Genomic DNA, 26,912 nt, shown 5'->3' on the forward strand with positions numbered 1-26,912 from the left:
CACAGATAAGGTGGTTGGTGTCCCGCTGGATAGTGAGGCAGCTGCGCTATAAAAAAAATCATGAACCAAAGCACAACCTGTTTTCAGACATGAGCTCTGGAAACTATTCGAAAGAATTGGGTTCGGACAAGTGCCAGAATTACCCTTTCGGCTAGATGTTTTTCACCAGGGCGCTGGCAGGAAAAGTTCCACAAAACGTCTGGAGCCACTGACTAATGCATTTGCGTTCTCATACACATCCCTCCACAAACAACCAGGAAAATGTCCAGACTTCAGTGCATGTCATCAAGCTCTTGGTAACATTGTGAAAGCACATACATACCCTAAAGTGCCCTTTCAGTTCCCTATTGACATTCTTTAATTGTCCTGTAAACTCCATTGAGTGTATTCTTGAAGTTATAGTTGTTATTGTGAAACTGTGTGATTTCTGAAGATGACTGCTCTGCTTAACACCGGCCAGCAGGTAGCTTGTTACTGTTATACTTTGGTTTTAGTCCCTAAACCTCTGAGGCTCAATTTCTAAATCTCACTCTCTTCTGCTTCTCGTCTTCTTTCTGTTTTTCTATTCTGTAATTCTGAGGAGATTTTTCTTCTTTCCCCGATAAGACCACTGCTGTTCGTCTTTTCTGTTTGTTACCTCCTGTGGCAGGGGCTCAGCTGTTCTGCCCCCCCCCCCCCCCCCCCCCCCAGTCACACAGGCATAGAGACACAGCCAGTCTAATTGGTAGTAACCCTTCAGCTGTCATGACTCCGGCTCACTGCTGCTTTCTGGAGACGGGTGAAGAATACCTGTCTGTTATCCCCGGTGTGCGTTAGCATACAGATCTGTACCGAGATGCATCAACATGCTGTCTTTTAGTTTCTAGGATTACTGGGAAGTTTTATTTTACAACTCAATTCACCAGATTTATGATTGTGTCGCTTATTTCATTTCTGTCTGGAAAATTATTGGTTTAAATATTCGACTTTCTCTTTAAAAATGCTGAACAGACACAGCTCAGACGTCTCCTCCATTATTGCTTGTTCTTTCAATAAGTTCTCTGAGTGAAAATCCTGTTTCTGCTCCGTTCTGTTTATGACTTTCTGTTTGTGCAGGATTATAAGGTCAAACTGCACAAACAACTTGGGAGAAGGAAAACAAATGGCCCCAAAGATGATGCGCCTGTGATTTCTAAAGACAAGTTTTCACAACACTGGCAAACGTATGATTCTCTCCGAGCTTCTACTTGAAACAACAAACACTTCTCAGCATTTTGCAAGTTGAATCATGGCCACGATTTATTCAAAAAAACACCCACTAAGTGTCATTAATATGTGAGAAAAGACTGTCTTCTTCTGCATCGTTTGTTTGTATGAGACACACAAAAACCAAGGAAATCAGATTTCACGATAAGTTTCCTCTTCTGTTTTTTGGAGTCCACAGGAAGAACTTCATGACTATTAGTGGTTTAGTTTAGAAATAGCTTTCGTCTGATTTCTCTTCTTAGCTTTCGTCTTTATTTGAAAACCAAGAACATTATTTCTGTTGGTCCTGGCGGTGAGACAATGCAGTTAAATTCCTTCCTGCATGAATAATTCTTTTTGCTCCTTTTGGGACATCATACAAAAAAAAACGCTTTATTTTCTCATTCTTTTGAGCCTCAACCGGTCCTGAGCTAAATGGAATTGGAACGGAGTGCGGTGTCGGGGAGCCGGTGTTCTCCCATTTCTGATGACCGATGGCAGGAGAGAGATGAAAGGCCTAATGTAAAAAGCCATGCCTCTGCTTCTTCTCCTCCCCACCTCCTCCCCTCTCGTCTTTCCTCCCTCCTCGCCCGGGCTGCAGTGCATCTTTTCACAGTCATGAAAGAATGCAGGCGGAGGGGTCTGCCAGTTCTGTTCATATACACAGCACACAGATGCACAAGGATGCAGACACACATAATCCACCTCTTCTTCCTGTCATCCCCTCCATTCTCCTACTCTTCACTCATACCTTTTCTCCCTTCCCTTTTCACCTTGTTTCGAGGGCACAGTACACTTCATGGGGGACACTTCCCACACAGCTTTTTTGAACATGCTAAGAGCTTTTAACTTCTGGGTTTCCGAATTATTTTATGCTACTTTCGTGGTACATGTCGTGATGACACCCCGGCTGATGGCTGACTTAATGGACTGAAGAATTTCACCCTGTTCAACGTTTGTCAAGCAGGCTGTCTTCAATTATTCATCAAACAGAACATTAACCACTAACATGAACTTCGATAAAAAGCTTATTTGTACTCCAGCTGTATATCAGACATTCAGAGATAAATAAAGATTTGGTTGTTTTTGGGGTGATGTTGCCACCAGACACAGTGGACGGACACACTGCTGCTGATTTCAGTTTAAAAAAGTGCAGATTCCATCTTAAAAACCTGTTCTTTGTGTTTGTGTTTCTCAGTTTGTGGCTCCTTTGTCCTGGTGGAGTTACATTTATTTATTTCTTCCCCTCTGCTGATCACACCTCCGTGCCTCACGCCTCCTCTTATGCTGTCGGTTCACATTCAGAGTCGCTCTAATCGAGTTTTTGGACAGCTGGCCCGGTCTCAAACGCTCCGCGAGAGATAAAAGACATTTTGCATTGCAACATCAAAGGGGCACCCCCGCACGCTCACCCCATTCCACTTCCATAGTCGCCACAACATGACGAAATCAGATGAACATCTAAGGTCAGTGCAGCTGTGAAGGGTTAATGATGAGGAGACCAAGCTCTGATTTTTAATTCACACCCAGGGCAGATAACTTCTCTCCACCCATTCAAGTCCCAGTCCCTCCGACGATGACGCAGGCACTCTTGCACCGAACAACCTGTTTATTTAAAGCACTTTACATGAATACATTTGTATGTAATTTGACATGACATAGCTTAGACCTGTCATTACGTGACATTGTTTGCTCCACCAGGATCAATGGGCGGATAATGGAGGTGGATGTGAAGTAGTATATGTAAATTCAGCAACGGCATGAAGTGTCAGAGACCTAATTTATATTAGAGGGAATTCAGTGAAGTGGCACATTCTGGAAATCACTTCACCGAGGTTCAAACTGTTATTATTTCCCATAAAGCTCTCATAATGTAATTCCCACCCTTTTTAAAGAGAATATAATACAGCACTTGTGCCTCTTGAGAGGGCAAATGATCCAACTATATTTGAGGGGGGGGCGTAAAGCGACGGGAGCTAAAACCAAGTGTTTCAGACAGAGGCTGAAAAGAGGAGATGCAGCAATGAGGAAAGTGATGTGTTTTATGAACATGAAAAGCATGTAAATCTTAATCTTATAGTATTGAAGTTATCCTTCAAAAATGTTTACCCTCATTGATGCTGCTAAAAAACTTTAATCCCGATCATGTTTTCCTACACTTGACATCTATTTTACTTCTGTCCATCCTGGGAGAGGGATCCCTCACATGTGGCTCTCTCTGAGGTTTCTACATATTTTTACCTGTTAAAAGGGTTTTTAGTAGTTTTTCCTTACTCTTGTTGAGGGTTAAGGACAGAGGATGTCACACAATGTTAAAGCCCTATGAGACGAATTTTGATTTGTGAATGTGGGCTATACAAATAAAATTTGATTGATTGATTGATTGAAAACCAATAAAAAATTATGGCCGTGAATGTAAGCTCTATTTGAGGAGATAAGTGGGGATATTTTGACTGTGCTTCTCAGCCACTACAACGTGGTTAGTGATGTATTTGAAGCTTTCATATCTGGACCCGCACGAAGGGTCATCAACCAATGACCTTGTCTGAGTGCCGTCAGCAAGATAAACAAAGGAAATTGTGTGTTATACCTTTGTGTTTGCCCGTCCCGATTCAATGCAGAAATCTCATTAATATGACCGTGAGTCATTTGCTAAAATGACAAAAGGTTTTTTATCTGAGGGGCCTTTCAGCAGGCCATTCAAATGTTAACCCAGCAGATACCAGACCTTTCAAGAGCTGTTTACTGTGTTCACAATCAGCTATTATTTCAATGTTGGTATTACTTGCACCACAGGGTCATTGCTGTCAATGCCACAGTCATCATGAGTATCCCTGCTAAAAGAACTTGGTGGAAAAAGGACAGAGAAAATTCAAAGTTTATTAATTTCAATTTCAATCACCAACTCTTGTATTCCTGAGGCCTCATGTGTATCCTTCACTCTTCCATTTGTGATGAAGCATTTTTGATTAATTTCATTACAGCATTGTATATATCTGTTCTTGCATGTCTTGCTTTCCTTGTTGTTCTTTTGCCAATCTATGATTGAACTAGCTCGTAAAGCTTGTGTTGAGCATGTGCGTCCTCATGTGTGGATCTGATTAACTTTGGAGATCAAGGAATTGATTTTTACTTTCTTTGTCTTGGCAAGATAGGGTGTCAGCCTTGCAATCACCAAAGTATAATGATTCTGAAAAATTAAACAGGCCTCTTGTGGTGCATGTTTAGGGAACTGCCATATATATTTATACAATCCTGCTAATTTATTTGTCTTGATATGACATGATAGAGGATAAGTGGTATGGATGGCTGATATGAAAATGAGTTGCAGCTTCTGACATCATTCATAACCTTTATTTAGTTGTTGTCTAGTACATATTTAAAAGAGTCAGTTTGAGTACTCTTTTTGAGTGTCATTGTTGGGATGACCTTCATGTTTATATTTGGATCATCACTTTGAGGAGCTTGGCAACTGCCTGGCACCAATGCAGGTTTATTGTGAGGTCACAGTGTCCTGCTATGCCTTCAGCGCTGCTATGTCTGAAAACAAAGATTGAAGAAATCTTGAATGTGTCCTGAAATTAGCTGTGACAGTAGAGATATTGTCTCTGTGCTGAACTCTCAAGAGACATGGCTCTTCACAAATGTGAGCGGGTGAGAAAGCTTTCCTTTTGGCAAATTTTCAAAGGCTCTCTGTTTCTCCGTGGTATATTGTTTCATGGAAAGATTACACAAGTATACACAGAAAAAATAACAATATACGAGAACAGATTAATGTTGTTTTATTGTTCAAATATGCACAGTTTTCTCCTAAAGTTTTGGAAACCTTAACAAATATATAAATATAGTTCTCAGATCATTGATTAATAATGGGAAACTGCTTTTAACTGTACTCAGATTTTAAAAAGCTTTTTTTAGCAGAGTTAATTTTATTTGGATTTTATTTTAGCGAAGTGGAAGTTTAATGAAGTCGCTGAAAAATGTCTATAGTTAATTGATCCAAGCACCAGATTTCTGTTCCAGGTGTACACCTTCATCATGGCTAATTCCCAGTATCACCATGTCACAGCAGTGTTTCATTTTTATCACACATATACTGTTTCTTAATCGTCGAGTTTTTGGAAATACACAAACCATCCCAACAGGCCACCAAATTTGAGGTAGATCCAACAGGGGTCAAATAAAGCTTCTTAAAATAACTATACCTTGTTCATTCCAAAGGAAATTGGGTAAAGCTATTGCATTGGCCAGGAATCGGACCCGGGTCTCCCGCGTGGCAGGAGAGAATTCTACCACTGAACCACCAATGCTGATGAAACCTGCCTTAACAACTGTATAATTTAACACTGACAGGAGAGGGGGTTCCACTATGAACTATGAGGGCATTGGTTGAGCACATACCACCAGCAAGGGCCAAAAGTCCCCTTAAATTCAATATCAATCAAGCTGCACCATATTGAACAGACTCATATTCATTACTCCCTTAAAAATGTTAGATATTTTCAACCAAGATCCATGAATAACTCATCGACATATCAAAATAAATGTGGAAAAATTCCCAATCTCTCCATATCAAAGCACTGTTTCACATTCATTGAGTTTTGGAAATACACAAACCATCCCAACAGACCGCCAAATGTGAGGTAGACCCTACAGGGGACAAACAAAGCTTCTTAAAATCACTATACCTTGTTCAATCCAAGTGGAAATTGGGTCAAGCTATTGCATTGGCCGGGAATCGGATCCGGGTCTCCCGCGTGGCAGGCGAGAATTCTACCACTGAACCACCAATGCTGATGAAACCTGCCTAACCAACTGTAGAATTTACCACTGATCGGAGAAGGGGTTCTACTATGGACTATGAGGGCATTGGTTGAGCACATACCACCGCCAGGGGCCAACACTCCCCTTAAATTCAATATCAATCAAGCTGCACCATATTAAACACACTCTTATTCATTATTCCCCTAAAAATGTTAGATATTTGTAACTAAGACCCATGAATAACTCTTCGACATATCAAAATAAATGTGGAAAAATTCCCAATCTCTCCATATCAAAGCACTGTTTCTTATTCATTGAGTTTTGAAAATACACAAACCATCCCAACAGACCGTCAAATGTGAGGTAGACCCAACAGGGGACAAACAAAGCTTCTTAAAATCACTATACCTTGTTTAATCCAAGGGGAAATTGGGTCAAGCTATTGCATTGGCCGGGAATTGGACCCGGGTCTCTTGCGTGGCAGGCGAGAATTCTACCACTGAACCACCAATGCTGATGAAACCTGCATTACCAACTGTAGAATTTACCACTGACCGGAGAAGGGGTTCTACTATGAACTATGAGGGCATTGGTTGAGCACATACCACCACCAGGGGCCAACGGTCCCCTTAAATTCAATATCAATCAAGCTGCACCATATTAAACACACTCATATTCATTACTCCCCTAAAAATTTTAGATATTTTCAACCAAGATCCATGAATAACTCTTTGACATATCAAGATAAATGTTGAAGTAGTCCCAATCTCTCCATATCAAAGCACTGTTTCTTATTCATCGAGTTTTTGGAAATACACAAACCATCCCAACAGACCGCCAAATGTGAGGTAGATCCAACAGGGGACAAATTAACCTTCTTAAAATGGCTATACCTTGTTCATTCCAAGGGAAATTGGGTCAAGTTATTGCATTGGCCGGGAATCGGATCCGGGTCTCCCGCGTGGCAGGCGAGAATTCTACCACCGAACCACCAATGCTGATGAAACCTGCTTTAACAACTGTATAATTTACCACTGACTGGAGAAGGGGTTCTACTATGAACTATGAGGGCATTGGTTGAGCACATACCACCACCAGGGGCCAACAGTCCCCTTAAATTCAATATCAATCAAGCTGCACCATATTAAACACACTCATATTCATTACTCCCCTAAAAATGTTAGATATTTTTAAATAAAGATCCATGTATTACTCTTTGACATATTAAAATAAATGTTGAAAAAGGCCCAATCTCTCCATATCAAAGCACTGTTTCTTATTCATCGAGTTTTTGGAAATACACTAACCCTCACAACAGACCGCCAAATGTGAGGTAGATCCAACAGGGGAGAAATAAAGCTTCTTAAAATCACTATACCTTGTTCATTCCAAGGAGAAATTAGGTAATGATATTACATTGGCCAGGAATCATCCCGGGTCTTCAGCGTGGCAGGCGAGAATTCTACCACTGAACCACCAATGCTGATGAAAACTGCCTTACCAACTGTAGAATCTAACACTGACAGGAGAAGGGGTTCCACTATGAACTATGAGGGCATTGGTTGAGCACATACCACCACCAGGGGCCAACAGTCCCCCAACAGTCCCCTTAAATTCAATATCAATCAAGCTGCACCATATTAAACACACTCATATTCCTAACTCCCCTAAAAATGTTAGATATTTTCAACCAAGATCAATGAATAACTCTTCGACATTTTAAAATAAATGTTGAAAAATTCCCAATCTCTCCATATCAAAGCACTGTTTCTTATTCATCGAGTTTTTGGAAATACACAAACCATCCCAACAGACCACCAAATTTGAGGTAGATCCAACAGGGGACAAATAAAGCTTCTTAAAATCACTATACCTTGTTCAATCCAAGTGGAAATTGGGTCAAGCTATTGCATTGGCCGGGAATCGGACCCAGGTCTCCCACGTGGCAGGCGAGAATTCTACCACTGAACCACCAATGCTGATGAAACCTGCCTAACCAACTGTAGAATTTACCACTGATCGGAGAAGGGGTTCTACTATGAACTATGAGGGCATTGGTTGAGCAGATACCACCACCAGGGGCCAACAGTCCCCTTAAATTCATTATCAATCAAGCTGCACCATATTAAACACACTCATATTCATTACTCCCCTAAAAATGTTAGATATTTTCAACCAAGATCCATGAATAACTCTTCGACATATCAAAATAAATGTGGATAAATTCCCAATCTCTCCATATCAAAGCACTGTTTCTTATTCATTGAGTTTTGGAAATACACAAACCATCCCAACAGACCGTCAAATGTGAGGTAGATCCAACAGGGGACAAACAAAGCTTCTTAAAATCACTATACCTTGTTCAATCCAAGTGGAAATTGGGTCAAGCTATTGCATTGGCCAGGAATCGGACACGGGTCTCCCGCATGGCAGGCGAGAATTCTACCACTGAACCACCAATGCTGATGAAACCTGCCTAAACAATTGTAGAATTTACCACTGACCAGAGAAGAGGTTCTACTATGAACTATGAGGGCATTGGTTGAGCACATACCACCGCCAGGGGCCAAGGGTCCCCTTAAATTCAATATCAATCAAGCTGCACCATATTAAACACACTCATATTCATTACTCCCCTAAAAATGTTAGATATTTTTAACCAAGATCCATGAATAACTCTTCGACATATCAAAATAAATGTGGAAAAATTCCCAATCTCTCCATATCAAAGCACTGTTTCTTATTCATTGAGTTTTGGAAATACACAAACCATCCCAACAGACCGCCAAATGTGAGGTAGATCCAACAGAAAAAAAACAAAGCTTCTTAAAATCACTATACCTTGTTCAATCCAAGTGGAAATTGGTTCAAGCTATTGCATTGGCCGTGAATCGGACCCGGGTCTCCCGCGTGGCAGGCGAGAATTCTACCACTGAACCACCAATGCTGATGAAACCTGCCTAACCAACTGTAGAATTTACCACTGATCGGAGAAGGGGTTCCACTATGAACTATGAGGGCATTGGTTGAGCACATACCACCACCAGGGGCCAACACTCCCCTTAAATTCAATATCAATCAAGCTGCACCATATTAAACACACACATATTCATTATTCCCCTAAAAATGTTAGATATTTATAACTAAGAGCCATGAATAACTCTTCGACATATCAAAATAAATGTGGAAAAATTCCCAATCTCTCCATATCAAAGCACTGTTTCTTATTTATTGAGTTTTGGAATACACAAACCATCCCAACAGACCGCCAAATGTGAGGTAGACCCTACAGGGGACAAACAAAGCTTCTTAAAATCACTATACCTTGTTCAATCCAAGTGGAAATTGGGTCAAGCTATTGCATTGGCCGTGAATCGGACCCGGGTCTCCCGCGTGGCAGGCGAGAATTCTACCACTGAACCACCAATGCTGATGAAACCTGCCTAACCAACTGTAGAATTTACCACTGATCGGAGAAGGGGTTCTACTATGAACTATGAGGGCATTGGTTGAGCACATACCACCGCCACGGGCCAACGGTCCCCTTAAATTCAATATCAATCAAGCTGCACCATATTAAACACACTCATATTCATTATTCCCCTAAAATGTTATATATTTATAACTAAGATCCATGAATAACTCTTCGACATATCAAAATAAATGTGGAAAAATTCCCAATCTCTCCATATCAAAGCACTGTTTCTTATTCATTGAGTTTTGGAAATACACATACCATCCCAACAGACCGCCAAATGTGAGGTAGATCCAACAGGGGACAAACAAAGCTTCTTAAAATGTCTATACCTTGTTCAATCCAAGTGGAAATTGGGTCAAGCTATTGCATTGGCCAGGAATCGGACACGGGTCTCCCGCATGGAAGGCGAAAATTCTACCACGGAACCACCAATGCTGATGAAACCTGCCTAAACAATTGTAGAATTTACCACTGACCAGAGAAGAGGTTCTACTATGAACTATGAGGGCATTCGTTGAGCACATACCACCGCCAGGGGCCAACGGCCCCCTTAAATTCAATATCAATCAAGCTGCACCGTATTAAACACACTCATATTCATTATTCCCCTAAAAATGTTAGATATTTATAACTAAGATCCATGAATAACTCTTCGACATATCAAAATAAATGTGGAAAAATTCCCAATCTCTCCATATCAAAGCACTGTTTCTTATTCATTGAGATTTGGAAATACACAAACCATCCCAACAGACCGCCAAATGTGAGGTAGATCCAACAGGGGACAAACAAAGCTTCTTAAAATCACTATACCTTGTTCAATCCAATGGGAAATTGGGTCAAACTATTGCATTGGCCGGGAATCGGACCCGGGTCTCCCGCGTGGCAGGCGAGAATTCTACCACTGAACCACCAATGCTGATGAAACCTGCCTAACCAACTGTAGAATTTACCACTGATCGGAGAAGGGGTTCTTCTATGAACTATGAGGGCATTGGTTGAGCACATACCACCGCCAGGGGCCAACGGTCCCCTTAAATTCAATATCAATCAAGCTGCACGATATTAAACACACTCATATTCATTTCTCCCCTAAAAATGTTAGATATTTTCAACCAAGATCCATGAATAACTCTTCGACATATCAAAATAAATGTGGAAAAATTCCCAATCTCTCCATATCAAAGCACTGTTTCTCATTCATTGAGTTTTGGAAATACACAAACCATCCCAACAGACCGCCAAATGTGAGATAGACCCTACAGGGGACAAACAAAGCTTCTTAAAATCACTATACCTTGTTCAATCCAAGTGGAAATTGGTTCAAGCTATTGCATTGGCCGGGAATCGGACCCGGGTGTCCCGCGTGGCAGGCGAGAATTCTACCACTGAACCACCAATGCTGATGAAACCTGCCTAACCAACGGTAGAATTTACCACTGATCAGAGAAGGGGTTCTACTATGAACTATGAGGACATTGGTTGAGCACATACCACCACCAGGGGCCAACAGTCCCCTTAAATTCAATATCAATCAAGCTGCACCATATTAAACACACTATTATTCATTACTCCCCTAAAAATGTTAGATATTTTCAACCAAGATCCATGAATAACTCTTCGACATATCAAAATAAATGTGGAAAAATTCCCAATCTCTCCGTATCAAAGCACTGTTTCTCATTCATTGAGTTTTGGAAATACACAAACCATCCCAACAGACCGCCAAATGTGAGGTAGACCCTAGAGGGGACAAACAAAGCTTCTTAAAATCACTATACCTTGTTCAATCCAAGTGGAAATTGGGTCAAGCTATTGCATTGGCCGGGAATCAGACCCGGGTCTCCCGCGTGGCAGGCGAGAATTCTACCACTGAACCACCAATGCTGATGAAACCTGCCTAACCAACTGTAGAATTTACCACTGATCGGAGAAGGGGTTCTACTATGAGGGCATTGGTTGAGCACATACCACCGCCAGGGGCCAACACTCCCCTTAAATTCAATATCAATCAAGCTGCACCAAATTAAACACACTCATATTCATTACTCCCCTAAAAATGTTAGATATTTTCAACCAAGATCCATGAATAACTCTTCGACATATCAAAATAAATGTGGAAAAATTCCCAATCTCTCCATATCAAAGCACTGTTTCTCATTCAGTGAGTTTTGGAAATACACAAACCATCCCAACAGACCGCCAAATGTGAGGTAGACCCTACAGGGGACAAACAAAGATTCTTAAAATCACTATACCTTGTTCAATCCAAGTGGAAATTGGGTCAATCTATTGCATTGGCCGGGAATCGGACCCGGGTCTCTTGCGTGGCAGGCGAGAATTTTACCACTGAACCACCAACGCTGATGAAACCTGCCTAACCAACTGTAGAATTGACCACTGATCGGAGAAGAGGTTCTACTATGAACTATGAGGGCATTGGTTGAGCACATACCACCGCCAGGGGCCAACGGTCCCCTTAAATTCAATATCAATCAAGCTGCACCATATTAAACACACTCATATTCATTACTCCCCTAAAAATGTTAGATATTTTCAACCAAGATCCATGAATAACTCTTCGACATATCAAAATAAATGTGGAAAAATTCCCAATCTCTCCGTATCAAAGCACTGTTTCTCATCCATTGAGTTTTGGAAATACACAAACCATCCCAACAGACCGCCAAATGTGAGGTAGACCCTAGAGGGGACAAACAAAGCTTCTTAAAATCACTATACCTTGTTCAATCCAAGTGGAAATTGGGTCAAGCTATTGCATTGGCCGGGAATCGGACCCGGGTCTCCCGCGTGGCAGGCGAGAATTTTACCACTGAACCACCAACGCTGATGAAACCTGCCTTACCAACTGTAGAATTGACCACTGATCGGAGAAGAGGTTCTACTATGAACTATGAGGGCATTGGTTGAGCACATACCACCGCCAGGGGCCAACGGTCCCCTTAAATTCAATATCAATCAAGCTGCACGATATTAAACACACTCATATTAATTTCTCCCCTAAAATTGTTAGATATTTTCCACCAAGATCCATAAATAACTCTTCGACATATCAAAATAAATGTGGAAAAATTCCCAATCTCTCCATATCAAAGCACTGTTTCTTATTCATTGAGTTTTGGAAATACACAAACCATCCCAACAGAGCGCCAAATGTGAGGTAGATCCAACAGGGGACAAACAAAGCTTCTTAAAATGTCTATACCTTGTTCAATCCAAGTGGAAATTGGGCCAAGTTATTGCATTGGCCGGGAATCGGACCCGGGTCTCCCGCGTGGCAGGCGAGAATTCTACCACTGAACCACCAATGCTGATGAAACCTGCCTAACCAACTGTAGAATTTACCACTGATCGGAGAAGGGGTTCTACTATGAACTATGAGGGCATTGGTTGAGCACATACCACCGCCAGGGGCCAACAGTCCCCTTAAATTCAATATCAATCAAGCTGCACCATATTAAACACACTCATATTCATTATTCCCCTAAAATGTTAGATATTGATAACTAAGATCCATGAATAACTCTTCGACATATCAAAATAAATGTGGAAAAATTCCCAATCTCTCCATATCAAAGCACTGTTTCTTATTCATTGAGTTTTGGAAATACACAAACCATCCCAACAGACCGCCAAATGTGAGGTAGATCCAACAGGGGACAAACAAAGCTTCTTAAAATGTCTATACCTTGTTCAATCCAAGTGGAAATTGGGCCAAGTTATTGCATTGGCCAGGAATCGGACACGGGTCTCCCGCGTGGCAGGCGAAAATTCTACCACGGAACCACCAATGCTGATGAAACCTGCCTAAACAATTGTAGAATTTACCACTGACCAGAGAAGAGGTATTACTATGAACTATGAGGGCATTCGTTGAGCACATACCACCGCCAGGGGCCAACGGTCCCCTTAAATTCAATATCAATCAAGCTGCACCGTATTAAACACACTCATATTCATTATTCCCCTAAAAATGTTAGATATTTATAACTAAGATCCATGAATAACTCTTCGACATATCAAAATAAATGTGGAAAAATTCCCAATCTCTCCATATCAAAGCACTGTTTCTTATTCATTGAGTTTTGGAAATACACACACCATCCCAACAGACCACCAAATTTGAGGTAGACCCTACAGGGGACAAACATTTCTTTTAAAATCACTATACCTTGTTCAATCCAAGTGGAAATTGGGTCAAGCTATTGCATTGGCCGGGAATCGGACCCGGGTCTCCCGCGTGGCAGGCGAGAATTCTACCACTGAACCACCAATGCTGAGGAAACCTGCCTAACCAACTGTAGAATTTACCACTGATCGGAGAAGGGGTTCTACTATGAACTATGAGGGCATTGGTTGAGCACATACCACCGCCAGGGGCCAACGGTCCCCTTAAATTCAATATCAATCAAGCTGCACCATATTAAACACACTCATATTCATTATTCCCCTAAAATGTTAGATATTTATAACTAAGATCCATGAATAACTCTTCGACATATCAAAATAAATGTGGAAAAATTCCCATCTCTCCATATCAAAGCACTGTTTCTTATTCATTGAGTTTTGGAAATACACAAACCATCCCAACAGACCGCCAAATGTGAGGTAGACCCTACAGGGGACAAACAAAGCTTCTTAAAATCACTATACCTTGTTCAATCCAAGTGGAAATTGGGTCAAGCTATTGCATTGGCCGGGAATCGGACCCGGGTCTCCCGCGTGGCAGGCGAGAATTCTACCACTGAACCACCAATGCTGATGAAACCTGCCTAACCAACTGTAGAATTTACCACTGATCGGAGAAGGGGTTCTACTATGAACTATGAGGGCATTGGTTGAGCACATACCACCGCCAGGGGCCAACGGTCCCCTTAAATTCAATATCAATCAAGCTGCACCATATTAAACACACTCATATTCATTATTCCCCTAAAATGTTAGATATTTATAACTAAGATCCATGAATAACTCTTCGACATATCAAAATAAATGTGGAAAAATTCCCAATCTCTCCATATCAAAGCACTGTTTCTTATTCATTGAGTTTTGGAAATACACAAACCATCCCAACAGACCGCCAAATGTGAGGTAGATCCAACAGGGGACAAACAAAGCTTCTTAAAATCACTGTACCTTGTTCAATCCAAGGGGAAATTTGGTCAAGCTATTGCATTGGCCGGGAATCGGACCCGGGTCTCCCGCGTGGCAGGCGAGAATTCTACCACTGAACCACCAATGCTGATGAAACCTGCCTAAACAATTGTAGAATTCACCACTGACCAGAGAAGAGGTTCTACTATGAACTATGAGGGCATTGGTTGAGCACATACCACAGCCAGGGGCCAACGGTCCCCTTAAATTCAATATCAATCAAGCTGCACCATTATGAACAGACTAACAGTTATTAGTTCCCTAAATATGTTAGATCATTTCAACAAAGATCCATGAATTACTCTTTGACATATCAAGATAAATGTTGAAATAGTCCCAATCTCTCCATATCAATGCACTGTTTCTTATTCATCGATTTTTGGAAATACACAAAGCATCCCTACAGACCGCCATATGTGAGGTAGATCCAACAGGGGACAAATAAAGCTTCTTAAAATCACTATACCTTGTTCATTCCAAGGGGAAATTGGGTCAAGCTATTGCATTGGCTGGGAATCGGACCCGGGTCTCCCGCGTGGCAGGCGAGAATTCTACCACTGAACCACCAATGCTGATGAAACCTGCATAACCAACTGTAGAATTTACCACTCACCGGAGAAGGGGTTCTACTATGAACTATGAGGGCATTGGTTGAGCACATACCACCACCAGGGGCCAACAGTCCCCCAACAGTCCCCTTAAATTCAATATCAATCAAGCTGCACCATAATGAACAGACTAACAGTTATTAGTTCCCTAAATATGTTAGATCTTTTCAACAAAGATCCATGAATTACTCTTTGACATATCAAGATACATGTTGAAATAGTCCCAATCTCTCCATATCAATGCACTGTTTCTTATTCATCAATTTTTGGAAATACCCAAACAGTCCCAACACATCAGCAAATGTGATGTAGATCCAACAGGGGACAAACAAAGCTTCTTAAAATCACTATACCTTGTTCATTGCAAGGGGAAATTGGGTCAAGTTATTGCATTGGCCGGGAATCGGACCCGGGTCTCCCGCGTGGCAGGCGAGAATTCTACTACTGAACCACCAATGCTGATGAACGATACACCTACTACTTCAGAATTTCGCTCTGACAGTAGACGGGGTTCTAGTATGAACTATGAGGTCATTGGGCAAACAGTTTCATACAGTATTTATTATCTCCCAAATGTTTCTGCAGGAACTGTTGACCTTACCCGGATCGTAGTCTTGAATTCAAGTGTTTACAAGTTCATCTAAACAGCTGCCATATAGAAAAGTACAAACTGAAACATGCTCACACTAACGAGCTAGAAAGATATAATTTATTCTCTCAGAGAACTTTTTAAGGGAGGCTGTGGCTCGCTGGGTACTTCCTGACTGTTGATCAGGAGAAAGCAGAGCAAACCTGCTGCACACACACCTATTAACCTCAGTCCACTTAGGCCAGGTCAGTTCTTATTAAGGGTGAAGCAGATTCAACCCTCTTTGATTGCCTGGAATCGAGTTTCTCGGCTGATATGCATAAACCAACTAGCAGAATATCAAAGTCCACCTTTGTGGCTGGAATGATCCTCTCTGTGAAATTACTGAGCAGGAGGTGTGACTGCAGAGGGCTACTTTTTTGCTGCAGTACATTATTAAAGTATACATATAGAGAAATATCCTTTAGAACTACCGAAGAATGGTAGATCTTCGTTATATTATTTTTAGGCCTCTATTGTACATGTGAGACTTGCGTTCTCTTTATTGCGAATCCAAGAAAATCCTTATGTGGTTTAATCAAACTATATATCCACACAATACAGAGCCACAGTGACTATCAGCTGCACATGGAGTACAGCCGGGCTTATCAGTGGTAGCAGATGGAGAGCGTCCAAGTGAGAGGCTCAGTCTGGCTCCATGTATGTCAGAAGTAAGCGGATGACCTTGGCTGAATCTCAAATGTGGTTCAACCATACGAAACACACTCTTTTCCCGTCTGTCTCCCTGTATATATTTGTCTTTTTTTGTCTCTCTCAATCACACACACACACGCACTCACACACAAAGGGCCTCCCTCCTTCGCATTCTTGCATTCAGAGTTACAGCTGGAGACAATGTACACTCCTCCACACTATCACTTCATCAAAAAGAAAAAGCCATTTGTGAGACACTCACTGAGGCTTCAGAGGCTCTTGCAAAGCCCTTACAAGCAGGTGATTAGATACTGAGTCACTTTAAGCATTTACCACAGAGGGATGAAGAGTTTGCTGCAAGGTTGTTTTGATACATAATATCAGAAGAAGACTCAGTAAACATTCTCCCTCTTTTGCCTCAACATTCAATGAAGTTGTAGCCCCATTTTTTTTTTTTCATAATAGCTCACAGCTCTTGCATCAACCTCACGCAGGGTGCATGAATCCTGCAACACAATATTCACAGGCAGTCTTTTTAGTGTCCGTGTAGTTGCTCTGCACTAACAGGGAATAGTAAACAGTCAGTGAAAGAAGATATACATGTATTTTTTGGCTAATAAATGTGAAGAGCTTTGTAGATTAACACTGGTCCATAGCTAGGTGAGACAATGGATTTCATGTAGGAGGAAAACGATTAAGGATTTGCACCAAGTCACACGGTGGCAGTTGTCAGTCCCCTCTGTTGTCCTGAGGAGGCTGTAAACTCTCTCTTTTAATTACACGTGGAGCAGCCAGGTGCTTCTTGACACCAACACGTTTCCTTGTTGTTTAATGCATGCAGAAGTTCACGTGTCCTCCAGGACCTGCAGCCGCTCTCTATAACTTTAGATATAGCCTTGTGTATAACTGACCTGTTTGGAGACTTATGCAATCGTTTGATTATTACTTTGGGCACAGGAATTGTGGGGGAAGAGAGTGAAGACATGCAGCAAATTGAACTGGAGACGCCCATATGCTATGAGCCCTAGCAATTTGGCCATGGGGTTTGTTTGGTCATTCACTAAGTGAATGTAATGTTGTTACAGTCTGTCACAAATAAAGCAGATTTTAGGAGCAATGCAGGGAATCATAGAAGTGTTTTGTGTCTTCCTGATGGGTGTAGATTTATACACTAACCATTTGCTCAACCCTTTTTTTTCTTATTATATTCCACACAGGTCCATTTTGAAAGAGAACCCTTCAGGATTTCCTACCACAGAATAATTCACTGTGAAATGGAGGACTGGAGCTTATATAACTTATCTATCACTTTAAAGTCGTGGCCTTCACATGTACTAAATTACACATTTCTCTCTCAGATTGATAATGAGCTATTGTACATTCACAGTCTCTGTCGGGATAATTACTGTTTCGTATTATTGAGGGAAAATCGCCTCATTCATGGGATATTTAATGCAAATTGAGACTCATATCAAGACTTAGTGCAGATTTAAAGTGGAAGTTAGAAAAATGGTAATTGTCTCGTTCAGGCTTCTTTATGGCTCACTTAGGAGCGCCCCTCCAGACTTGGGGGAAAATGTGAAGCAGATCGGCCATGTGAGAGCATCATTATTAGGAGGGAGTACTTCATTTGTTAGAATGCCTTGTTAGAAAACAGTGAGGGTCAATATATTTTATTTAAATTTGTGTACTTACTTTAGTTTTCATGAAGCCTTTGTGTCTCCCTGCCAAGAGAATTGTCCTTGCTTGTAAATGTCAGACGACTTCCCCATTAGAGGAGAAATGCTTCCTAGATTGACCTTTGAGTTGCAATTTGCGAAGGTAAGGGCTGCGGCACACTAGAGGATTTCTATCTCATGAAATTGTGGGAGACCAAATATTTAATGACAGTTTTAACCGATTTTTTATCTTATAGTCATCACAACACACACACTGTAATATTTGGCCAGAACACACTTGATGTATGTTGGAAACAATTTCACACTGGCGATTCCAGCGACTTGAAATCTCACAGAAACTTAGATTGAAATATCTTTTTCTTTGGTTTTGATATGGTGGTTGGCAAACTACTTTTAGGTGCATTACAGCCACTTTCTGAACTGGAGTGTGAAACACACATTAATCGAGTCTTCACAAGAAAAACAAACATGGAGGAAGACTGACGTTTGTTTCTGTTGGAGCCGTATAAATCAAACAGGTTTAATATCTAAGATTTGAAAACGGGGACTCAATCAGTAGCATTAAGATTATTTTGTAAACTTCAGGATTATTTGGGCAGATAATCGGCACGGAGCAGCCTCCAGTCGGGAAAAACCCCGGCAGATTTCGGAAGGGGAAAAATTTTGTCTAAGATCGGCCCAGAAATACTCTGGTGTGCGGCAGCAGTCGTGGGCTTATTTGTTTCACAAAACTGGAGGCGTTTATGAATCGTCTGAATGTTAACACTGAGCCCCGGCCATGACCGTTCTCCACTCATTTGTCCATCCAGGCCAACTATGTCTTCCCTTATTAATAAATGTTTTTCTCAGTCTGGGAACGGCTCCAATACTTGTGATTATTTTTAATGACAAGCTCTTTTTTTTATACTAAATTCACATTTGTCTCTTAAGACTTGAAGACTCTTTTAATGAGCTCTCATAAGGTCTGCTTCCTTAGCCCCTGGCCAGATCCAGCTATGTGCAGCAGGCAAGTCTACTAGACCAAGACTATATAAGGCATGAACACTTCCCTAGACATGAAGAAATGCCATTCTTCCCTTTGACAGATATGATCCAGCGGGAAATGGTAGCTACAGTACTCAAGTAGATCCTTGATTAAAACATATTGCAATAATAAAGCGTAAAGAGCGATTTTAATGCTGCTGCAGATGTTGCGGTTGATTACAGAGCAACATGAGCTTTTTGGTAGAGACACACATGAAAACACTCGTTGCCGAATGAGGACTTTTGGCTCTGCTTGCAGAGACAGGATGTATATTTTCTGCAGAGAAAGAACAGTCATTTGCTCTCAGTGTTATGGACGTTACCACCTGTTGAAGCTTCCCATTCATTTCACAAAGGCAAAAAAAGTTCAGTGTGCTATAGGGGTTCCACTCCCTAGTTCGGACACATCCTCTTTAACTCCTTCTCTCCTTCTTTTCTCCTCCTCCCTCTGCCCTCCTGCTCCCCATCTGCCTCCCAGACGCCATGATCTGGCCGGAGGAGGACAATCGTGCGCGCCCAGTAGACAGCATGGACACCAAGAGGCACTCTGCTGAAAGGTGACCTCCAGACACTTCACCTCCCCAAAACATTTGGTGAGTTAAGACTCAGAGAATCTCTTGTATTCACAAATGACACCATCTCCTCTCCCCTGTCAACGTTTGGCTTGATGTGCAGCTCCCAACCATCTGTTAATGTTCACGTTAGACAAGTTAAAGTGAGCCCTTTAAAACAGAGCACGTTATCATAAGTCTTTTCCACTGCTTTATGTCCACTCCCTTTGAAGCAAAAAAAAATGTTTGTCATTTTTCTTCCTTCCCCAAAGTATTTCTTGACTTGCTTAAGAATTGTCATTTTGCCCTTTGGCCTGAGAAGCACTAACCTTTTCAAGAGAAAAAAACAACATCATTCAATCATTAATCATAATTAAAGGTATCTCGTTTTCTGACCGAGGTATATACTGGTATTTTATCTGAAATTGCCTTCAATAGAATCGATAAGCCTTTGCACATAATGATCCCTGTTTGTGCATGTGTATGTTCATGTAAGTGAGCATGTGCATGAAGAAGATATGTTAATGAGTAACGACAAATATCCAATTTAAAAACACCAACCGCATCAAAATCTTTAAACTCATTTATTTATCCAAAGATATAAAATCTGATTGCTCAGTAACTTCCTGTATTTGCTGAATTCAGCAGCTTGTAGTAAACTTAGGTTTAGTAATCGTTGTATTTGAAAAACACAGTTTTCAGCACTTGGTTGTTCTGGTGAGTATTTCTGGCAGCAGGGTGGTTGATGTGAGATTGACTCTAAACAGACTACATTGCCCATGCTAATCATCATTAGGGAAAATTTAATTTGGTGTTGAGTGTGGCACATAGCAGTTTCTGCAGGAGGTCTATAGCACAAAGGAATAAGAAACATCAGGCTTCATCTCCACAGGTAATTGATTGAGGGCTTTGTTGACGATAAGAAAAATATACAACAGCAATGGACTTTTTGAATTTTACAGTCCTATAGGAAAACGATTTAAACTAAAATATCATGCTCCATCTTTGAAACCCAAAGTAACCATGTAAAAAAAAGATTAATTTGGATCCACATTCCAGGTAGTTTGTTATTAGCATAAACAAAAGCCCATATAGGGCTGGAGTCATGAGTGGAGGTTGCAAGACATCTGTAAGCCATTACCTGCGGAAATTAAATATAAGTGCACACACGACCGAACATTCAACAAAAATTATAATAACATCAACTTAATAAGAAGAACCACAACACTAAAATACAAATACTACTATCACTGTAAGAAGCCCAGAGAAATTAGAAATATATCAGCCATGACCGCAGCATATGTGTGGTTTGATTGAAACAGGGGGTTAGGTTTGAAATAAGAATGTTATTAAAGGCAAAGTATAATGCAGTTGGACAGGCAGTGTGTTCACCACTGAAATGGATTTGTGCATTAGATTCAGAAGTGAAAGGGATTTTGGATTGGACAAGCTGAATTGCCTTTTGTGACCCGGCAGATATAAAAGACCTTATGTGATTTACTCTAAACCAAACAGGCCTGAATTCAACTTGTGTGACATCATAGTAATAGAAAGAAGGAAAATAGAAGAAGCCATTCGAATATTTTATATTGTCTGTTTGCTTTTTAGGCTTCATCAGTCAACCAATCTGGCAACAACACAATTTGGTCACACGAGGCCCTGACCACACATTAAAAACAACTTGTTCATTGTATTTTCTAAATGAAAAACAAATGCCAACAGTTATGAAGCAATAACTGTGTTTCAAAGTAATAATATTCAGCCCCATAGCTAACAGAGGGCCGACTTTCTATTATAGTACTATCAACACGGTGAATCATGTCCTGTGCCAAAAGATTACCTTCGACTCTCCTAAATAGTTAGCATTAAATAAAGTAGCGTGTTGCCAGAATGGTTCTTTATTTAAATCAGGCCTGGCAATGAAGTGATGATTGATAGCAGACCTCCATTCATTTGAAAGTCGAGAACCTTGGGCTAAAATCAATGCAATCTCTGTAAGTGAAGCTAACACAAAGTACCAAGAGTAAAGCAAACACAAAACAAACAATTTTCAATAACTCGCCCGAAGGCATGGCTCATTTGTCACGGTTGAAGTGGTGCATATGTTCAGTGCAAATGTTGTGTCCAGTTCAGTGGGTTTACAGTTTGTCACCCGGCTATCTGCAAGCGTGGGTACAGCAGCGGGAATGGTTCAAAGCACTAGAGCATCGGATAGAACTCAGTCAGCGTGCGTTTAATTTTGGTTGGTGGAAGCAGGAGGCGCAGACGTGGTTAGGCTATGCAAGAGAGAGAGAGATATGAGGAATGAGAACATTTGGGCACCAGTGTAGGAAGGCGCAGATAAACCATTTGTGTCACCTAATTCCTCACAATATGATTACCTGTCTGAAGCAATGCTTTGTTTTTGTCTCATCTGTGTCATGAATAAGTTGTGTCGTTAGATTTCATTGGACATTCATGCCGTTAGTGGCAGATTGTTATCATTCGGCTCAAGTTTTACCCTGACGAATGTTGTTTATCCACAACCCACAATTTAAGATGTCGCTGGAGAAATCATTTCAACATTAAAGTGTATTGATAATCCAGAAACTATACAGAGCATGCTCTTCAGTCTAATTTGTTACTTGATAAGGTCTAGATTGCAGATGGAAAATACCGTAATTACATTCAATGTTTCTTATGATTGAAAACATTTTAAAGTCATTCTACACAGCAGAAGCTTCTCTAGATTGCTGCATGGATGTAAATTGCAGGTCTCATGAAGTTGAGAATAACTCTTAGGGGTCTGATGTTTCTTGCTAGATATTCTGGCCATGTCTGTCATGGTGCAGCTGACGGAGTGTTTGTGAGAACAAAAGGTGAGCTATAGTGAATCAAACCATTCTGCTGGGACTTCATTAGGCAGCAGTGCATTACTTCAAACATTATAAAAAGCTATTTGGTATTCAGCCGCATTTCTCAGGGGCTCAAACTTGCAATTACAGAATAATCTATGACTAAGTTAGGAAATCTCTCATCTAACAAGTCCATTTCTACACACACACACACACACACACACACACACACACACACACACACACACACACACACACAGTGGCCTTACAAGTTGTACTCTGACTCAGCTCTTATTGTGCAAATCAGTTTATATAAGGACTGTCAGTCAGATATTTTGTACAGTGCCTATAGTTTAGAATTGCTTTGGTTGGTGTGCATTTGAAAAAAAATGAGTTTGTTACGATCCATTGGGATGGGGCATGGATAAAACCTCTCTCTTGAGTAACCATAATTAACCATACGCAAACTGACTTGATTTCTTCATCTCTTGGTTGTCAGCTTGTGTGTAACTTCATTAAAACTGTTGAAGCTGTTCATTTGGTTTCCTTTGTTTATTTCATCAAAATTTTGTGTTTTCTTAAGCAAAAAGAAAAATTGTTGACAGCTGGAATACCTGCAGCCCTATAGGTGATATTGGATAAAGTATATATTTATATATATATATAAAATCAGGAGCGGTTAGAGATTATTTAAGTTATTATGAAGACTATTGTTCGCTTGTTAAGTGTAAACTATAGGCTAAATATTGCTAAGCTTTCCAGCAGATAAAAGAATTAAGGAAGTTAACAGCAAGGATTATTCCAATATAAATACATTTTCCAGGGTATGGAAAACCGAGCATTTAAAACATATATATATAGAATACCTGCCGATTTGAATTATCCAAAAGATAGTTGTGGTTCAGATACCATATTTCTCGTCCCGATTTAGATTCCAATACCAAGACTGTGGTGCATTGACCTATACTGGGAACCTGTTTCAAACAGTGTATCTGAAAAAGAAACAACAACTGTTGTATCCTACACTGTTGTATCAGTAATGCCGGTATTGGAACATCTGTGCCAAAGATTAATCGGTTTCTTAAAACGATCTCTATACATATACAAAGCATATTAATTCAAACCATGACATATGTCAGTGTATGTCATGTATATGAGTTGTAGCCAGAAGTCATGTGTGCTCTTTGAATGTCTTTGCTTCCTGTACAGAGCTGTTTATGTATGCGTCCTATGCATTGCTTAAGGCTCCGGTGGTGAAGTTCACAAACAAAGGGCTGCTGAGCTGGAGTCTGGCCCCTTGTGGGAACGAGGCAGAGCTTCTGGGGGCAGATGGAAGAAGTCAAGGTTGTTAGGGAGAGTCAAAGTAGCTCAGCATGCAACAGCGCAGCTCCACAGCTGTGACATTGTTTTCTGATGACTTTCTGTTCTGGAAACCGACCTCAGAGGTGCTGTCATGTCAGAGACTGATGCTGTGTCATCCTCAGTAAAGGAGGCTACACATCCTGGTGATAGAACGTAGAGATTTCATACCAACACATCAAAAAAGTGTGTGATAAATTTAATAGAAAGAGAAACACAATATGGTGCTTGTTAGAAACGTGGTAAAAAACACAGGTGTTCTAGATCCAGTTATATCTACTGTTTAAGGGGAACATGGCTCTATGTTTAGAAGTGGGGGCGTGTACATCTGGAAACTTGTCAGATCTCTTGGCAGCTGCAACACAGCGGCAGTGGTAACAATTCATTATTATAGGGCAACTGTGAAAATCCACTAAATGTGCTAATAAAAGGCTCAAATTGTTATTTTGAGAATGTCAATCTAGTAGAAAGACTTCGAAGGATTTCGGAAGACCAGTAATTTACCTGCCAAGATTTATTAACATAGGGATCAGGTTGAAAAATATTGAAATTCTCCTTTGAAGAGTTTTGAACAATTAAATTAAATTCTGAGCGGCCATGCAGTTCTGAATATTTAGCCGTAACTAAGGGATTTTGTATTTGTGCTGCTATTCTCCAGTGTTCTTCAGTCTCATCTCACTCCGCTGAGATGTGGGGAGGATGATGGGACTCACTATGCAGTACGTAACGAGTCCTGTTTGGTTTCTCAACATATCTTTCCACGAAGTCCCTGACCTGCACTTTACCAGCTCCTCCACTGACTGCTTTGTCCAACGGCAGCCCTGCCTCTAATTGCTGCCTCTTCCTGTCGATATGTTCGCTCCTCAACAATCTGTCTTTTTTCTGTGATTGAGTTTTCCTGCCACAAAAAGCCAGCTGGGCTCTCAGCACTCTTCTCTGGCTTTGTTGTCTCTGCACTATAATATCTTATTATGCCTTTCAGGTACTTCTTTCAAATTTCATTATCACTGTGTTGGCTCTGTAAGCTCCAGTACTTCTACCCTTCCGTCTCTGCACTCTCCATACACACAGTTCAAAGTGTTTCCTCCTGAAAACTCCATTACTCCACAGACCATCTTTAACTTGGATGTTTTTTTATCTCCTTTGCATTAGCAAGGGAATGTATAGCAACTCGTATCACCACACCTTTATACTAGGAATCAGCGGCTACACTATATAAACCGTGTGCCTCCAGCACTTTTTAACTAACTCCTGCCTTATCTCCTGAAAACAATCTTTTTTCATAATACCCTCATTTTCCGAAGCTTTAATAATGCTGGAGTGCCGTCAGCTTGCCAGGTCTTATAGCTGTGAATATGTTTTTAGCTTCCATCTGCACGTTACGTGGCGTTTTAGTGTACGGGAACATGTTAGTGCATAGAAGTGAAGCACAGCTGCTCTAACAGTCTTTTCTACTGCTTCCACTCACCTTCATTTTGTGATTGCACCAGTTCCCTTATTATCCGCACGGTGAAAGCAAAGAAATGTGCTAATTTGAAGAAAAACATGTGGTGAAGATCACTTGAACATTAGTGGCTCAGTTTTCCTCACTTCCTCCACAAAGTTTCCTGACATTATTATCCTTCATACGTCAGCGTGCAAAGTTCAATTCCTCCTAGAGACGGCATCCAGATGTATCTCTCCAACTTTTCTCCTGTGGCATAAATATATTCTCATGTGGAGGTATTCAGCTCCACATTAAACCTGTAGACATGTTATTCCTCAGATGTGGAATACAATGGTGGAACCAACACTGTGTAACCTCTGGACATGTTTACAATATTGAATATATCCCAGATACACAACCAGCTCTCTCCAGACACTGTGGGAATATTAATGGGTACATGCTCTATACTTAGTTTTTTTTGTCACCTACAGTGGCTCCAACTATTTATTCATTTTCACATGTTGTATTCATATCACACATCATCAAATATTTGTTAACCGGCAACATCATTTGAAAACTGCTAGCATTTTAACCAAAATATGCTACAGCTACAATCCAACATTATTTCCAAGGTTCCAAATGTACCAATTTCACGAGCTTTAAATTCTTACTAAACACATTCGATCAATTACAAACGGGATAAATGACTTAATACCTTTTTTTTCAAACATGTTTAAAAGCAGTCCATTTAAATGCAAGAGCCCAGTGCAGTCAGGACACGTAATTCAATTGTATTAGCTCAGAATGACTCCATCACACTAACTGTTTGTTTTTTTTAGCACTAAACTTTATTGGGTGGAACAAGGTGGCACAAGCTGCCATTTCACACTGCTAGGCTACATTATTTGGTGCAAATAAAGCTGGATTTTATTTTGCTAAATGTTGCTCAGTGTTATACCTATAAATAAAGTAAAGTTGTGTGGGTTAATGACGTGACATTGGTGCAGTTGTTCATGTAACTGAAGTTCAGCCATGGTTGTGGCATGGTCTGCTATTTTGGCCCAGACGCTCACCTTATGTATTGCTGTTAAATTGTTTTCAGTCATTCATTGCCTCCAGAGGATGAATCCTAATGAATTTGACGATCCTCTCATTTTTCCTCTCGTGGTATCATGGCTCTATATCAATTATTGGGTGGGCTGCTGGAAAGCTTTCAGGTTTCATTTGTCCAACTCAAACCCCAAATCTCAGCAAAAACATTACTTGTTTAAACATCACTATGATAGCATCGTCCTTTTGAGCATGTTAGCATGTCTTGTTGATAGAAATGTCACAATATTACCCAGAGGGTTTAGGACTAAATGACAACAGTTTACAAGAGTTTTTATCTGTGGTGTCTGGAGATGAACTAAACCGTGTAAGAGATCCCAGAAATGAAGAGGCGTTGGGCCTGGGAATTATATTTTTATGTATTTGAGTTTTTAGTTTTATTATAAAACACAAAACTTA

At 40.7% G+C, this 26,912-nt stretch overlaps 9 non-coding genes across 9 annotated transcripts; all 9 read right to left on the reverse strand.

The window, feature by feature from the left end:
- Positions 1–6,431: 6,431 nt before the first annotated feature.
- On the reverse strand, positions 6,432–6,502 carry trnag-gcc (transfer RNA glycine (anticodon GCC)). Its single transcript has one exon. It is a non-coding gene; the product is annotated as a tRNA-Gly (tRNA).
- A 3,812-nt stretch (positions 6,503–10,314) lies between these two features.
- On the reverse strand, positions 10,315–10,385 carry trnag-gcc (transfer RNA glycine (anticodon GCC)). Its single transcript has one exon. It is a non-coding gene; the product is annotated as a tRNA-Gly (tRNA).
- Positions 10,386–10,798: 413 nt separating this feature from the next.
- Positions 10,799–10,869, reverse strand: trnag-gcc (transfer RNA glycine (anticodon GCC)). The gene has a single exon. It is a non-coding gene; the product is annotated as a tRNA-Gly (tRNA).
- A 413-nt stretch (positions 10,870–11,282) lies between these two features.
- trnag-gcc (transfer RNA glycine (anticodon GCC)) lies at positions 11,283–11,353 on the reverse strand. The gene has a single exon. It is a non-coding gene; the product is annotated as a tRNA-Gly (tRNA).
- Positions 11,354–12,243: 890 nt separating this feature from the next.
- Positions 12,244–12,314, reverse strand: trnag-gcc (transfer RNA glycine (anticodon GCC)). The gene has a single exon. It is a non-coding gene; the product is annotated as a tRNA-Gly (tRNA).
- A 413-nt stretch (positions 12,315–12,727) lies between these two features.
- On the reverse strand, positions 12,728–12,798 carry trnag-gcc (transfer RNA glycine (anticodon GCC)). The gene has a single exon. It is a non-coding gene; the product is annotated as a tRNA-Gly (tRNA).
- An 895-nt stretch (positions 12,799–13,693) lies between these two features.
- trnag-gcc (transfer RNA glycine (anticodon GCC)) lies at positions 13,694–13,764 on the reverse strand. The gene has a single exon. It is a non-coding gene; the product is annotated as a tRNA-Gly (tRNA).
- Positions 13,765–14,175: 411 nt separating this feature from the next.
- On the reverse strand, positions 14,176–14,246 carry trnag-gcc (transfer RNA glycine (anticodon GCC)). The gene has a single exon. It is a non-coding gene; the product is annotated as a tRNA-Gly (tRNA).
- Positions 14,247–14,658: 412 nt separating this feature from the next.
- On the reverse strand, positions 14,659–14,729 carry trnag-gcc (transfer RNA glycine (anticodon GCC)). Its single transcript has one exon. It is a non-coding gene; the product is annotated as a tRNA-Gly (tRNA).
- Positions 14,730–26,912: the final 12,183 nt, after the last annotated feature.

The sequence above is a fragment of the Limanda limanda genome, chromosome 15, assembly GCF_963576545.1.
Source record: "Limanda limanda chromosome 15, fLimLim1.1, whole genome shotgun sequence".
NCBI lineage: Eukaryota > Metazoa > Chordata > Actinopteri > Pleuronectiformes > Pleuronectidae > Limanda > Limanda limanda.